General features: G+C 43.1%; 1 protein-coding gene across 1 annotated transcript in view; it reads right to left on the bottom strand.

The window, feature by feature from the left end:
- Positions 1–837: 837 nt before the first annotated feature.
- Positions 838–15,683, bottom strand: part of CCNG1 (cyclin G1) — a 294,124-nt gene continuing 279,278 nt past the window's right edge. The window contains exon 7 of the mRNA XM_044068986.1: positions 838–3,059. The gene's annotated coding sequence lies outside the window, so the exon portion shown is untranslated. The remainder of the gene's footprint in view (positions 3,060–15,683) is intronic.

The following is a 15,683-nucleotide window of genomic DNA, read 5'->3' as shown; positions in this document are numbered from 1 at the left end:
GATAGCTGCTTGTAGGTTTTCTAGTATTTCACCAAATGTTAGGAAAAAGGAGATGGGACCACTGTGTTGCATATGGAATTTTTTGAAATGGGTTTAATTATGGCTCCTATCCACAGCATGTGGAATCTACTGTAGATGCTTTTTGATCTACTTGGGGCATGATTTTATAAGCCTGAGTGAAGACAGGAGTACCACGAGGCCCCTCCTCTGGTATTTTGTTTAGAACGGCTTCATATTGTTCAGTTTTGCAAATCAGCAGCACTGTTCATCCAACAAGATCCTTTCTACCTACTCAGTGCCCTTGATAAAATTATAAAACTAAGCATAAACAAAATGCCACATGGACTTACTGCAGCACACACCTGCTCGCTCTTTGCGTTTACAAATGCAGCACAAGGCAAAGTTTTACGATTAGAACAAAATGGACAAGTACAATGCTTGTTAATTACCAATTTCAATGGAGGAACCAGAGAGCAACTTAATCATAATTACTTCAAAGGACTGCAGACACCATAAGATGTTGTGCAAAGCTTAAAATTAAAAATCAAATCTTAGGGACTGGGATGGCTATCATATTACCCACAAAACGGAGACACTACAGACTGTAAAATAAATTTTAAATTAAAGGACTTATGTATATGGGGTCACAAAACTAACTTGACTGCAATGAATCTCCTCTCGTTAGAAAACCTGTGTAAGTGAGCCGCTGAATAAGAGAAAACAGAAGTCTAGGAATAATTTGGAAGGGTGAAAACATTCTTTTAAAAAGTTTAAACCTGCAATCTTCAATGTCTGCCTTAATTATAATGCCTATACAAAAATCACATACAAATACCATTTTCTTCTCAATACATTTATTGAAAGGCACAATGCTTGATTTCAAAATTCTCCTTTTATGGACAAATCATAGGCTGCTTTTGCCCCATTCACAAAAATGTACTACCTAGCCCATTCACATAAAAGTATAAAAAGATCTCTTGTTAAAACAAAAATAATACAACTCTCAGCAGCAGCAGAGTCAAAGGTCAAGAACCTCTTTCTCCACCCACATAATAAATAGAATGTTGTATTAGGACTCGAGACAGCAAGTTAACATTCTAAAACTCAGTGCATTTTCTGGGATATTTCACTTCATGAGAAGAGAATAATTACTTTTATTTTCAAACTGGTATTCCTGTTTTGATTTTACAGAATCTATCTCCAAATACACTTAAAACAACATTAGCATAACCATGAAACACTCTCAGGACTAAAATAAAACAAACCTAGGGCAGAACTTGTTCTGTTGCTGCAGAAAATGCAGTCTCTAACTTGTCCAATCAACAAACTGCATGTTTATGAATAGGTGAAATCCTGCAATACTTCTGAATATGGTATTGAAAAGAAATTATCAAATGTGATGTGCTTGAACCACAGATTACAAAAAGAAACCTGTCTTTATACCACCCAAATCCAAACTCCACGTATGGAAAATATCACTACGATGGCCCAGAATTTTCTACAAATCAGAACCTGTACCGGAGAAAAACATAAGACTACCATACTGCAAATCAACAAATAAGGCTGCTTATCTATTGAGTCTAGACAGAGCACAGCTGCACCAAATATTTCCAACCCTGAAAGTTTTGTAAACAGAGAAACTCATTTGATAAAATGATAAAAATAAAAACAGAAGTTTAAGACACTACAGTGTTTTTTTTTTCTTTTGAAAATGTTTTTGGCCATGCAAAAGCAATCACGGCACACTTGCCAGACAAATCTGTAACCAAGTTTTTGTGAATGCAGTAAATGTACAAAACACTGCAGCTTGCTGACAAAAGGAGCAGTATACAGTTATTCCATTTTGTACACATACGGATGGATTGAGAGAAAAACAGATATAGGGTTATTTTGTCTGTTGTGTGTATAAATCTTCGAGCCTTAATACTATTGCTACACAAATACCTTAACAGGGTAACTGCACATGGGTATTACAGTAAAACATCCTGCCTTCCAGAACAAAAAGCAGCCAGAATGCCACTACTGCTTATACCAGGTTAAGGTGAACAATACCTACAAAAGTCATCTGCACTTTCGCCTGGGAAAGAAATTAAAATTACCTAGGTACAGAAATCGTGCAAAATGTACACTGCAACAGGCTCAGTTTGGGAATACAAGTCAGTTGCCATGTGACTTGGCAATAAACTAGCAAGTATCATACACAAGAATACAATCTATGTAGTTTACAGCTAATTTCAAAGTTGCTCATGCTTAGACAAAGCTCATTTTGTTTAGACCAATCAACTTGCATAGTCTCTTAACAATACATTAAAATTTGTAAAACATTAAAAGTGATAAAAGTGCAAGAAAAAAAAAAAAAGATGACAATGGCTTAACATATATTTTTTCCTGGTAGCCAATTAAAATATACCACAACTCAAAACATTATAAAAAATGTAGTCTAAGCAAAATGTAAGTGAAGGTGCATAGGGTAACAGTCAAACTACAGTATTCATCTTTTAACATTGTAACTTCTAACTAAATGGACTGCTTTGCCTTCCTCCTACACTCCACTAAGAGTATGGCAATTTCACAAGTTTCTTTCCATTCTTTTTCCATCTACACATCAAAACCCACCTCATTATGCCAATGTGGTGGTTCTCACTCCTCCTTTTTATATATAAACAGTAAACTCCAGCCCCTCTAGCAGTCTGAACATACCCACTTCCTTTGGCATACGAATTCATTAAGAACACTGACAATCTTATTGCTGTGTGTTTGCCTAGTTAGAGAAATACAGGATTTCCAGGAATTATGAATATACACATCAGCTTTATAAGGGCTTCCTGAATGTACTTCATCAGCGGAGGGTCCGAAATGTATCCTGCTGTGATGATCCCCTGCTAGTCTACGACGCCGGAGATGCGCAGTGAGAACAGTAACATCTACGATGGTCTTGCTTCTTTTGTGAGCCCAATATTATAGTGAATTTAACAGTAGTCTACATCCTTCTGGCTTTTCTACTAGTCTTCCTTTAAATGTGCATATGAAAAAATTAAAGGCCATCTGCTGGTAGACACCTGCAAGACACAATACATATGTAAGTACAAAGCACCTACAAAATTAGAATGTTGATGTCAGATTCATACAGGTTTACTTATAGTGACTATATCTACTTTGCCAAATCTATGACGATAATCTTAGGATACAATAAAAGAAAAAGTACAGTTTTGTACCTACCATAAATGTAGATGTTCAAGTGCTCATACAGCTGCAGTCATAACAGATGGGTTTATCCTGCCGTCAGGCGGGTCCTTGGTCGGCCGAATTCCAAAGTCTAGGTCCGGCGTCGGTTGTCGTCGCTTCCTCCCTGACGTCAGTGTGGCAGGGGTATAAAAGAGGCAGCCGACGCCATTTTCTTCAGTTTTTCTTGCCCCAGATGTCAGGTGCCCCCAGAAGGAAGGCAAACAATGTTATGCAAAAATGCAAAGTTGATAAATCAAAAACAGTAGTTGCAAGCAAATACACCATAAAAGAATACCCCAAAAAGGTTATATGAAAAGTGTTTGTCATAAGGCCTGTCCTAAGAGGGGATGGAGGGAGGGAAACCTGGACTGCAGCTGTATGAGCACTCGAACATCTACATTTATGGTAGGTACAAAACTGTACTATGTTCATCGTGCATACAGCTGCAGTCATAACAGACGGATAGAATCCCAAAGCTAAGTAAGGGTGGTAGGCACCAAGTGGAACTAGGAGGGGCTAGGATGCCCTGCAGGACTGCTGTGACAAAGCCCGCTCTAGATTTAGAGTATAGTGGGAGGTGATAGTGCTTGGAGAAAGTGTGCACTGAACTCCAGGTGGCTGCTTCCAAAATATCCTTGGTAGGGACCCCCCTGAGGAAGGCTGCAGAGGTAGCTGTGGCTCTGGTGGAGTGGGATCTGATGCATGCAGGCACAGTTTTTCCATGAAATGAGTAACAAGTGTATGCAGTGGGCTATCCATTTTGAAATTGTCTGTTTGGAAATAGCCTTTCCTTGAGCACCTGCAGCATAGGACACAAAGAGTTGCTCAGATTTCCTGAATGGCTTTGTCCTGTCCAAATAATAACAAAGCTGTCTGTGAATGTCCAAGGAATGTAGTAGTCTTTCCCCTTTGTTTTGAGGATTAGGATAAAAGGTAGGTAAGTGGATAGTCTGATTCAAAGCTATACTGGATACTACCTTTGGCATAAAGGTAGGGTTGATTCGTAAGGAAACTCTGTCCTGATGGAAAATGATGAATGGTTGCACAGCCCTGAGGGCCTGTAGCTCCGAAACCCTGCGAGCTGAGGTGATAGCCAGAAGAAAGGCTGTTTTCCATGACAAGTACTGTAACTCTGATGAAGAAGCTGGCTCGAAGGGAGGAAGGGTCAGCTTTTCCAATACGAAGTTGAGGTCCCAAGCAGGGACTGGTGGTTTCCTTGGGGGTTTTATATTCTTTGCCCCTCTGAGGAACTGCCTTAAGAGAGGATGAGAGAATAAAGGAGGATCTGTGTTGTATTGTGCAGAAATGGCTGAAGCGTGGATCTTGATGGAGGAGAAGGAAAGTCCATTGTTTAACATCTCAGCTGGTACTGTAAAATTTGAGGTATATTTATTACCCAAGGATTCTGTCCCTTCTTTTGATTCCAGGCACAAAATAGTTTCCATTTGGTGGAGTAGGCCTTTCTAGTAGAAGGTCTTCTGGCCTCCAAGATGACATCCTGCACCTCCTTGGAGAGGAGAAACTGTTGGGAAATCAAGGAATTCTCCATGCAGCTAGATTTAGAGTTTTGAGATGGCTGTGAAGAGTTTTGTAGTTGTGCTGGGACAACAGAAGAGGGACTAGAGGTAGGATCCATGGTGGGGAATGTGTCAGGCTCTTCAGGAGCGGATACCAGTGTTGTCTTGGCCAGTCTGGAGCAATGAGAATCATTTTCGGCCTCTATGCTCTGGCTTTTAATAGAACTTTGGGCAGCAGAGGAAGTGGCGGGAAGGCATAGACTGTCAATGTTGCCCAATTGAAGGAAAGTGCGTCCACTTTCCAGGCCTGTGGATGATAGGTCCTTGAACAAAATTTTTTCATCTGGCAATTTCTGTGGGTAGCAAAGAGATCTGTCTGGCTGTCCCCATGCCTGAGTTATCTTTGTGAAAATTTGAGGATGCAACTTCCATTAGTGTGGATCTGTCATATTTCTGCTTAGGTTGTCTGCCAGTGTGTTTTCCTTCCCTGGCAGGAATTGTGCCTGTAGTTGAATTTGTAATTCCAGTGCTGTGTTCCATAGGGTCATGGCTTGCCTGCACAGGGGGTATGAATGAGTTCCCCCGGTTTGTTTATGTACCACATCACTGTGGTGTTGTCTGTCCTTATCAATAGCTGGCCTGGATGCAGTAGGTCTTTGAAGGTCATAATAGCCTTTTGCACGGCTAGCATTTCCTTTTGGTTGATGTGAAGGTGCTTCTCTTTTTGTGCCCATTTTCCCTGAATGCACTGATCTGTCATGTGTGCTCCCCAGGCGTAGTCTGAGGCGTCTGTTGTGATGATTTGAGTTGCTTGAGGTACACAGAAAGGAAGACCTGTGTTTCTTTGGCAAGCTTGAGCCCACCACATAAATTCCTTTTGAAGGCATGGAATGAGTGGTATAATTGCTTCCAAGCTGTGGCTGTGTTGAGACTATAAATAAGGTTTTTAGGTACCATTGAAGTTTCCTCATATGCAGCTTTGCACATGGGATTAGTAGGATGCAAGATGCCATGAATCCCAGAGCCTGCAGGACTTTCCTTGCAGTTAGCCTGGTGTAAGTTGCCATTTTTCTGAAGTATTGAGACAGTTGCCCTTGCTTGTCTGGCGTGAGGTAGGCCATCTGGGTGGTTGTATCCAAGCTGGCACCCAGGAAAATTATTTGTTGAGAGGGTAATAGTTTTGATTTCTTTTTGTTGACTGTGTATCCCAGGAAGTTCAACAGTTTTATTACAAACGCCAGGTGCTGCAGTAGTATGTCCTTGCTGTCCGCTTGGATCAGGCAGTCGTCCAGATATGGGTAGATTTGTATCCCTTGTAGTCTGCAGAAGGAGATTACTGATGCCAGGCATTTCGTAAACACTCTGGGCGCAGTAGATAAGCCAAAGGGCAATGCAGAGAATTGGTAATGGGTTGAACCTGCAAGAAATCTGAGGTATTTTCTGCAATCTTGTCTGATAGGGACATGCAGGTATGCCTCCTTGAGTTCCAATGTTACCAGCCAAGACTCCTTGCCCAGCATGGGAAGAAGCTGCTGTAATGTGAGCATCTTGAATCTTGGCACCTGTAGATATGTGTTTAGGATGGCTAGGTCTAAGATAGGTCTCCAATCTTTGTCTTTCCTTAGTACCAGGAATAGTCTGGAATAAAACCCTTGACCTTGTTCTTTTGCAGGTACCTCTTGAATTGCTTTCATGTCCATGAAAGCTGAAATTTGTTTTTGTGCTTCTGCCCTTTGATTTTGTGGCAGGTTTGGCATGCCTCTCATTTTTGGAAGGGTGTGAAAGTGGAACCTGTAGCCTCTGTCTATAATGTCCAGAATCCATTTGTCTTTTGTAACAATATGCAGATTTTTTTGAGAATAATGTCAGTTTTCCGCCCAAAGGTGCTGCCATTAAAGCTTTGCTTGGCAGGTGTAGGGGGAAGTCATTGTGTCTGTTTTCTAAAAGACTGTGATCTATCTTCTCCACCTCTTGGGGTTGGTGCTTGCCACTGTGGCTCTGAAAGATCCTTGAGGTTGCCCTCTACCCCTTGGACGCCTGTATCTGCCCCTTTGAGGTCTGTCCGTGGCTGGAAAGGACCAATTTTTTGAAGGCCAGATTCTGCTGAAATGTGGAGGCTGTACCTGCAGGAAATCTTTCACTGTTTGCATTGATTTCGCTTTTTCCTCCATTTTCTTTAGCACCTCAGCTTTAACACCAAACAATACATCTTTTTGAAGAGGTGCATCTAATAATTTAGCTTTGACACGATCTGGTAAGGTTTGCTCTTTGAGCCAAGCATGCCTACGTATAACAGACCCCGTAACAGCAGCTCTACATGAGGCCTCTAAAGCATCAAAACCACACTGCAAAGTATGTTTACCCACTTGGCTCTGCACCATGCAACAAATCCTGCAACTCTTTTAAATCTGGTTGTTCTGGTTGTGTCATCTTGCTTTTCAGCTGAGATATCTAAAACTGTTGATACTTTAACATATGGAACTGACAGTTTAATGCCCTCATGGTTAAAGTGGCCGAGGTGTACACCTTTCCCCCCCAACTTTCTAAAGATCTGGAATCTCTCTCTGAAGGTAATGGGTTTTTAGCAGTAGAGGCCTTAATTCCCTTGGGACCCTGTGAAATAGTTTCTGGGTCAGCAGTATGGCTTTTATATAGGAACTGGTGAGAATCAGGAACCCGGTAATACCTGTCTGGTTTAACAGGAGCTGGAGGCAAAGAATCAGGATTAAGGCTGGCTTCTGTGTACACGTCATCCAATATATCTAAAACAGGAGGGATAGCCAGAGGCCTATGCTGGGGGAGCAGAAGAAATTCCCTGAGCCTTTTCTTGGAATCTGAGTAATCTTGGCCTTCCCAGTGAAAGTGTTCCCTCAATGTATGCAGGGTTTCCCCAAAAGAGAAGTCCTCACGGGGGGAGACCGAGGGAATAGACTCCTCTGCATCAGAGTCTTCGAATGGAGAATAGGCAAAATCCTGGTCCTCAGATAGTTCTGAGGTAATAGAAGCTTGATCTGAGGAAGGGTAGTCTTCCTCTAATCTGGGCCTTTTGTCAGAGGGGGGTTGAGAACCCCTGATAAGAGTAATCAAATCCTCATCCATTTTAAGCATCTGTTTTTTAGGCATGGTGCCTTGAAAGGGTGTCTGAGGAACCTGTTTTTTGGTTTTCATGGCTGTTTTAGAGTTAGTGAAGGCTTTAATAGAGAAGGAGGAAGGCCTGAAGACCCCTTGAGAAATGGCAGGCCTGTCTAAATTCTGAGTTTCCCCACCAGGAGTGGCGTCGGTATCTGTAGTAGGAATGGGGGCCGAGGAGCCTGCGACCTCGGGTACTTAAGACACCGGTAATGCATTGTCATCGGTACTCAGTACTCAGGGGCTGCGTAAGCGCCTCGCTGAGTACCGGAGAACTGGTAGTCGGCCTTAGCATGGTATCAGTAGGTGGTGCGTTCCTCGTATGTCGGTCCTTATCTTTGCGTTTTTTGCTCAAAACTGGAGTCGGAGTATCCGACGACATAATATAATTAAATTTTTTGCCAAAAAAGTGAAGGGCGAACTCCGCCCGACGCTTAATAGTGCGTTTGTTGAATCTAGCACAAAAACGACAGGCCGAGACGTCGTGGTCTGGGCCTAAGCAAGGTATACAGAAAGAGTGGAAATCCTTATGCGGTATTTGCTTCCCACATGAAATGCAATTATTAACTTTGCCTGACATCGGTCTGAGGCAAGAAAAGTTTCTCCAACGGGGTACTTAGCTTTCAAGAAGACTTTGGCTGAAATACTTTTGTAAATCTCAGGAGCTGGCCGACCGGCACTTGCGAACTGCTTCTGCTTCGGGCACCGCGCGGCAAGAAAGACTGAAGAAAATGGCGTCGGCTGCCTCTTATACCCCTGCCGCACTGACGTCAGGGAGGAAGCGACGCCAGACCTAGACTTTGGAATTCGGCCGACCGAGGACCCGCCTGACTGCAGGATAACCCATCTGTTATGACTGCAGCTGTATGCACGATGAACATCAAGAATCTGAAGGCAATGAAGCAATTATTTATTTACAGGTATTGACCGGGAAAGCAGCGATGAATAATGCCCTATGGACATCATTTGCATTGTTACATCATTTATAGACAGTTTCATGCAAGAGCAACAGTAACATTTAGAAATCCCTGGCACTGGTTACATCATTTACGAACAGTTTTGATCCCAAACAAGTTACATGGGTTGTATAATCCTTTTTAAATACAAGTTTATCTGCCAATTCCAGCCGTAAGATTTGTCAGACATTAGACTGAAGTACTTAAAAGATCCATGAGGAAGAAATTAGTGCTGTAGTTTTTTTACACATGAATTACAGTCGCTTTGTGACGAGTGATGTTCAGCTGCTAGTTCTCAGTGGTCCTCCCAAATCCTCCAGCCAATAATTCTGGGTTTGCTTGGTACAAATGAATGGAAGAGTGGCACCGCATAAAACTGAATTACATATTGCAAGAACACTTAGTATGTGGTGTGGGAATGCTGAGCAAGAACAAATTATTAAATTAGATATCAAATTATGCCCAAATAGTGAATGCTTCCTTGGCAAACATGTATACTATATAAAGTTATATATTCATTATTATTTTGGAAAAAAAAATGGGCTAGACCAGTCAAAAGTGGCAAATTATTTACACACAGTCATCTAGGAATGCCCAAGATTAAGTAACTTTACAAAGGAGATAAAAAAATAGTTATCCCAATACATCACAGGGACAACATGGGGCTTAAAAAACTGAAGTCTTATTAGACACAGATAGTCAGACATCTGAAAATGTATGGTGGCAACAATAGTGCTAGGAGGAAAGAAAGCATGAACTAAAAAGTACAGTTTTGTACCTACCATAAATGTAGATGTCCGAACTGGATAGCATCTGCAGTCATAACAACTGGGTTGTCCTGTCGTCAGGCAGCCCTTCAGTCGGCCGGATTCCAAAGTCCGGGTCCGGCTTCGGCTGATGTCGCACTTCACCCGACGTCATCTCTGTTGGTCTTCGGGTATAAAAGCATCAGCCGACGCCATTTTCCTCAGTGTTTCTTGCCCCAGATGCCAGTAGCCCTCTTGAAGGCTAAAAATTTTGGATAAATGCCAATGTTTCCAAAAGGATAGTGGTAAACACCAAAAAATAAGCATGTATGTACATATATACAACAAATACACCATAAAAGACTCCCCCCACCAGCTAGCTATTAGGGGGGTAAACACCCTAGGAGTACCACAGAGGGAAGGAGGGTAATCCTGACTGCAGATGCTATCCAGTTCGGACATCTACATTTATGGTAGGTACAAAACTGTACTATGTCCTTCATGGATGCATCTGCAGTCATAACAACTGGGTAGAATACCATAGCCAACTAGGGGAGGAGGAAGAAACTAGATTATGGTGTGTTTAGGATCCCTTGCAGTACAGCAGTGGCAAACCCTGCTCGGGATCTGGAATATAGAGGCAAATTATAATGCTTGGCAAATGTATGCACGGAGGTCCAAGTAGCCGCCTCAATAATGTCTTTGGTTGCCACTCCTCGTAAAAGGCTGTGGTAGTGGCTGTTGCCCTTGTAGAATGAGGTCTTATGTTCTGTGGAATTGGTTTTCCATGGAAGGAGTAACAGAATCGTATGCAATTTCCTATCCATTTGGAGATTGTCTGTTTGGAAATAGCTTTTCCTTCCCTTCCTGTTGCATAGGCTACAAAAGCTGATCAGTTTTCTGCTACTTTTGTTCTGTCCAGGTAGTAGCGTAGCTGTCTATGTACATCCAAGGTATGCAGTATTCTTTCCCTCTGTTTTGTGGGTTGGGAAAGAAGGTAGGTAGGTGGATTGCCTGGTTTAAAGACACTCTGGATACCACCTTAGGCATAAATGTAGGATTAGTCCTCATGGACACTCTATCTTGATGGAAGATTAGGAAGGGTTGTACTGCCATTAGGGCCTGGAGTTCAGAAACCCTCCTGGCTGAGGTTATTGCCAGTAGGAAGGCGGTTTTCCACGATAGATGCTGTAGGTCTGCTGTTGCTGCTGGCTCAAAGGGTGATAGTGTCAACTTTTCTAGCACAAAGTTCAAGTCCCAAGCTGGTAATGGTGGTTTCCTTGGAGGTTTTACATTCTTGATTCCTCTGAGGAACTGTCTGAGTAATGGGTGTGAAAAACAGGTGGATCAAAGCTGTATTCTGCTGATATAGCTGATGCATGTATCTTGATGGAGGAGTAGGACAGGCCTGAATGTAGAAGTTCTGCCAGATACTCCAGAATGTTAGGCATATCTATGTTTGACACATCTTTTCCTCTTTCAGTACTCCAAATGACAAACCTTTTCCATTTTCCTGCATAGTTCCTTCTTGTTGAAGGTCTGCGGGCTTCAAGAATAATGTCTTTAACTCTTTGGGAAAGTTCTGGATTAGCTGCTGCTATGTGATGTTCCATGCAGTCAGTTGCAGCGCTTTTAGGTTTGGATGCATGATGCTGTAGTTGTTCTGAGTTAACATCAAAGGCATCAGGGTATTGGCCACATATTGTTCTGAGACATGCTCCTCAGCAGTGGGTACCAGTGTTGTCTTGGCCAGTTTGGAGCTATTAGGATTATCCTTGGGCGTTCTTCCTTGATTTTTAGTAATACCTTGTGTATCAAGGGAAGAGGTGGGAATGCATATGCTGTTAGGCCTTTCCAGCTGAAGGAGAGCGAATCCACTTTCCATGCTAGTGGGTGGAATGTCCTTGTGCAGAACTTTTGAGCTGGTGATTGAGAGGGAAGCAAATAGATCTATCTGAGGCATTCCCCATTTCTTTGAGATGGTCTTGAAGATGTCCGGTGTAGCATCCATTCGTGGGCATCCGATGTGGTTCTGCTTAATATGTCTGCTAGAGTATTTTCTTTTCCCGGTACAAATATTGCCTGTAACTGGATGTTGTAGCTGAGTGCCAGATTCCACAGCTCCAAAGTCATTCTGCATAGGGGGTATGAATGAGTGCCTCCCTGTTTGTTGATGTACCACATGACTGTGGTGTTGTCTGTCCTTATCATCAACTGGCCCTCTTTGAGAAATGGTCTGAAGTTTTGGATTGCCAGTTTTACTGCCAGCATTTCTTTTAGGTTGATGTGCAGGTGAAGTTGATCCTGCGTCCACAATCCTTGTACGCATTTGTCCAGCATGTGGGCCCCCCATCCTAGGTCTGAAGCGTCTGTTGTGATGGTCTGGCTTGCTTGACATCTGCGAAAGGGTAGCCCTGGGTTTGACTGGCATGCTTGAGCCCACCATAGGAACTCCTGTTTTAAGCATGGAATTAGTGGAACTTCTGTTTCTAGGCTGTGCCTGTGTTGGGACCATAAATTCTTTAGGTACCACTGTAGTTTTCTCATATGTAGTCTGGCAAGTGGGACCTAGATTATGCATGATGCCATGAAGCCCAAGGCCTGCAGTACTTTTCTTGCTGTTAACTTGTTCTGTTTTGTTAGTGCCAAGAAGTAAAGAGGGAGTTCTCTTTGTTTTTCTGCAGTTAGGAAAGCCATTTGTTTTACTGTGTCCAATTCAGCCCAAGAATGTCCTTGTCTGGGATGGTATCAGCCTTGATTTTTGTAAATTGACTGTGTATCCCAGTGCTTGAAGCAAGTAAATGACCCTTTGTAAATCTGTTGTCAGCTTGCTTTTGTTGTCCCCTTGTAGCAGGCAGTCGTCCAGGTATGGGTAAACTTGAATTCCCTGTAGTCTGCAGTGGGCGATTACTGATGCCAGGCATTTTGTGAATTCTCTGGGCGCAGTAGATAAGCCAAGGGGCAATGCTGAGAATTGATAATGCTCTGATCCTGCAAGAAATCTGAGGTATCTTCTGCAGATTGGTCGAATGGGGACGTGCAGGTATGCCTCCTTGAGATCTAGAGTTACCAGCCAACACTCCTTGCCCAGCATGGGAAGAAGTTGCTGTAGGGTCAGCATTTTGAATTTTGGGACAATGATGTATGTATTTAAGGTGGACAGGTCGAGAATAGGTCTCCAACTTTTTTCCTTTCTTGGAACTAGGAATAGTCTTGAGTAGAATCCCTTTCCTTGTTCTGTTGTTGGCACTCTTTCCACAGCTCTCATGTTTGCTAACTGCATTATCTGTTGTAGAGCCTCTGTTTTCTGATTTGGAGGTAGATTTGGCATTCCTCTTTTGACTGGTAAAGTGTGGAAGTGGAACCGGTAACCTTGATCTATGGTTTGTAAAATCCACTTGTCTTTTGTGATATAGTGCCAGTTCTTTGAAAATAAGGTTAATTTGCCGCCTAATGGAGCTGCTATTTGTTCCCTGGTAGGCGGATTTAGAGTTAAGTCACTGTGGCTGTGTTGTTGTAGTGGCAGTGGTTGTGTCTGTGCCTCTGTTGTTACCTTGCCACTGTCGTCCTCTGTAGGCACCTCCTCTGGATTGGTTTCTGCCTCAGGAACGTCTATTCCTGCCCCTTTGGGATCTTGTGGAGTCAGGAAAGGACCAATTTTTGGCAGGCCAGTTCCTGCTAAACCTTGGGGTTGGACCTGCAAGAAATCTTTAACCGTTTGAACAGATTTTGCCTTTTCTTCCATTTTCTTCATTACCTGCTGGGCAGGTGTACCAAACAAGCTGGTCTTATCCATAGGAGCATCTAATAACTTAGCTTTAACATGATCCGGTAAAGCTTGTTCCTTTAGCCATGCATGCCTTCTTATCACTGTGCCAGTCATGGCTGATCTAAATGAAGCCTCCAGTGCATCATAGCCACATTTTAAGGAATGGTTACTAACCTGTTGTATGTTATTTACCATTTCTAATACATATTTCTTATCAATTGATTCATCAGAGGATAGCTTTTTTGTTAACTGGTCAAGCATAAACTCTTGGTATTGTATCATGTGAAACTGACAGTTTAAAGCTCTCGCTGAGAGAGTAGCTGAAGTGTAAACCTTTTTGCCCCATCTGTCTAAAGACCTGGCTTCCCTTTCAGAAGGAATAGGGTTTTTAGCTGTGGTCGTGGCTACTGCCTTGGGACCCTGGGATATAGTTTCGGGGTCTGCAAGTGGGGCCTTGTAAAGGTGGTGATGAGTGTCTGGCACCCTGTAAAATCTGTCTGGTTTGGCAGGGGCTGGAGGTAAAGAATCTGGTGCAGAGCAGACATCATTGAAGGCATCATCCACAACAGAGAGCACAGGAGGTATAGCTAAGGGCCTGTGTTGTGGAAGGTGCAGAAAGGTTCTAAGTCTTTTTCTGGAGTCTGAGAAATCCTGCTGCTGCCATTGGAACTGCTCTCGCATGGCATGTAAGATTTCCCCAAAGGAAAATTCTTCTGGTGGGGAGGCAGCTGGAATGGATTCTTCAGCATCTGAGTCTTCAAAATTGGAGAAAGGAGCCTCTGGCTGGTCTGTTATGTCTGATTCATCAGCAGAATCATCAGAGGACACAGGTTCGGGGGGCTCTGCCCTAGGTCTCTTCTCTGGGGGCTGAGAGGCCCTGTCTGGGTGAGATTGAGATCCCCTAATTAATGAAATTAAATCTTCTGCCAGAGTAAGCATTTGTGAACTAGAAGAGGGCCGGGTTGTAGGGGTTTAGCAGGCACTGTTCTAGTAGTTTTGGCTGCTTTGGCCCTGGCAAAGGCCTTAATGGACATGGCTGCTGGAGGCCTAGCAGCACCACGTGCTGGGGTAGACACATCCAAGGGAATGGTGTCTGATAAGTCAGTGGCAACCACCGTAGTGGATAAAATTTCTGAGGCCGATTCAAGAGAAGTAGCAGGGGCCTCAGTGGTAGTGATAGATTCTGCTGTATTTTGATCAGCTTTCGGTTTCGCCAAACCGAGACACTCGCGATTTGCTTAACCATGGTTTCGGCGAAACCGCGGACATGCAGTGTCGGTCTTTATCTTTGCGTTTTTAGCAGTTTGGGTAGTCGGAGGATCCGGCGGCATAATATACGCAAAATCAGAACCGAAAAACTGTTCAGCAAACTCCGACCGCGCCTAAGCGTTAGGCGGGTTGAAAGAAGCACAGGCGAACAGGCTGCTACGTCGTGGGCTGGGCCTAAACAAGGCAGACAGTAAGAGTGGAAATCCTTATGAGGTATTTGTTTCCCACAGGTTAAACAATTATTAACTTTTTCTGACATCGGCTGAGGCAAGAAAGAGTCCCCAACGGGGTACTTAGCTTTAGAAGTCTTCGAAGTAGTATTCGGTAGAAGTAATCTCTGGATCCGACCGACCGGCACTTGCGAACAGCTTCTGCTTCGGGCGCCACGCGGCAAGAAAGACTGGGGAAAATGGCGTCGGCTGATGCTTTTATACCTGAAGACCAACAGAGATGACGTCGGGTGAAGTGCGACATCAGCCGAAGCCGGACCCGGACTTTGGAATCCGGCCGACTGAAGGGCTGCCTGACGACAGGACAACCCAGTTGTTATGACTGCAGATACATCCATGAAGGACATCATGGAGCAGACTTAGTCTTTACAGTTGGAGGAGGCTGAAAGAATAGCATAAAAAAAAAGAAAAGGGAAAGGTAATAACTTGAAAATGAAACCGGAAAAGTGGTGTGAATGGATTGGAAAATGAGAATACAATACAAGAGTCTGGAATGAAAAAGACAAAAATCACTGGACTTGGTACAGAATACAAGTAATAGCAGGACAATGAAAATATGAAAGTTACAGTAATACCAGCAATGGCCATAAGGAGAGTTATGGGCGATGTGAGAGGGACTAGAAGAATAGGTTAGTTGAAGGAAAGGGTACAGGAGGACAATTTGTACGACAGATACATACACACACAACTGTATACACAGGTTTGTTTTTTTTTTCAATGTAAAATTGAGAGAGACTGTAAAAGGAGTAGCTGATTTTGGGCCACTTGAGGTACGTGTAAAGAACTATTTATCAAGTTAAAACCTTTGCATTACCAGTTAAATACTGAACACACACCATGCA

This window comes from Protopterus annectens, chromosome 4.part0, assembly GCF_019279795.1.
Source record: "Protopterus annectens isolate FY-2018-M chromosome 4.part0, PAN1.0, whole genome shotgun sequence".
In the NCBI taxonomy this organism is placed as follows: Eukaryota; Metazoa; Chordata; order Ceratodontiformes; family Protopteridae; genus Protopterus; species Protopterus annectens.
This window is presented reverse-complemented; position numbering and strand designations above follow the sequence as displayed.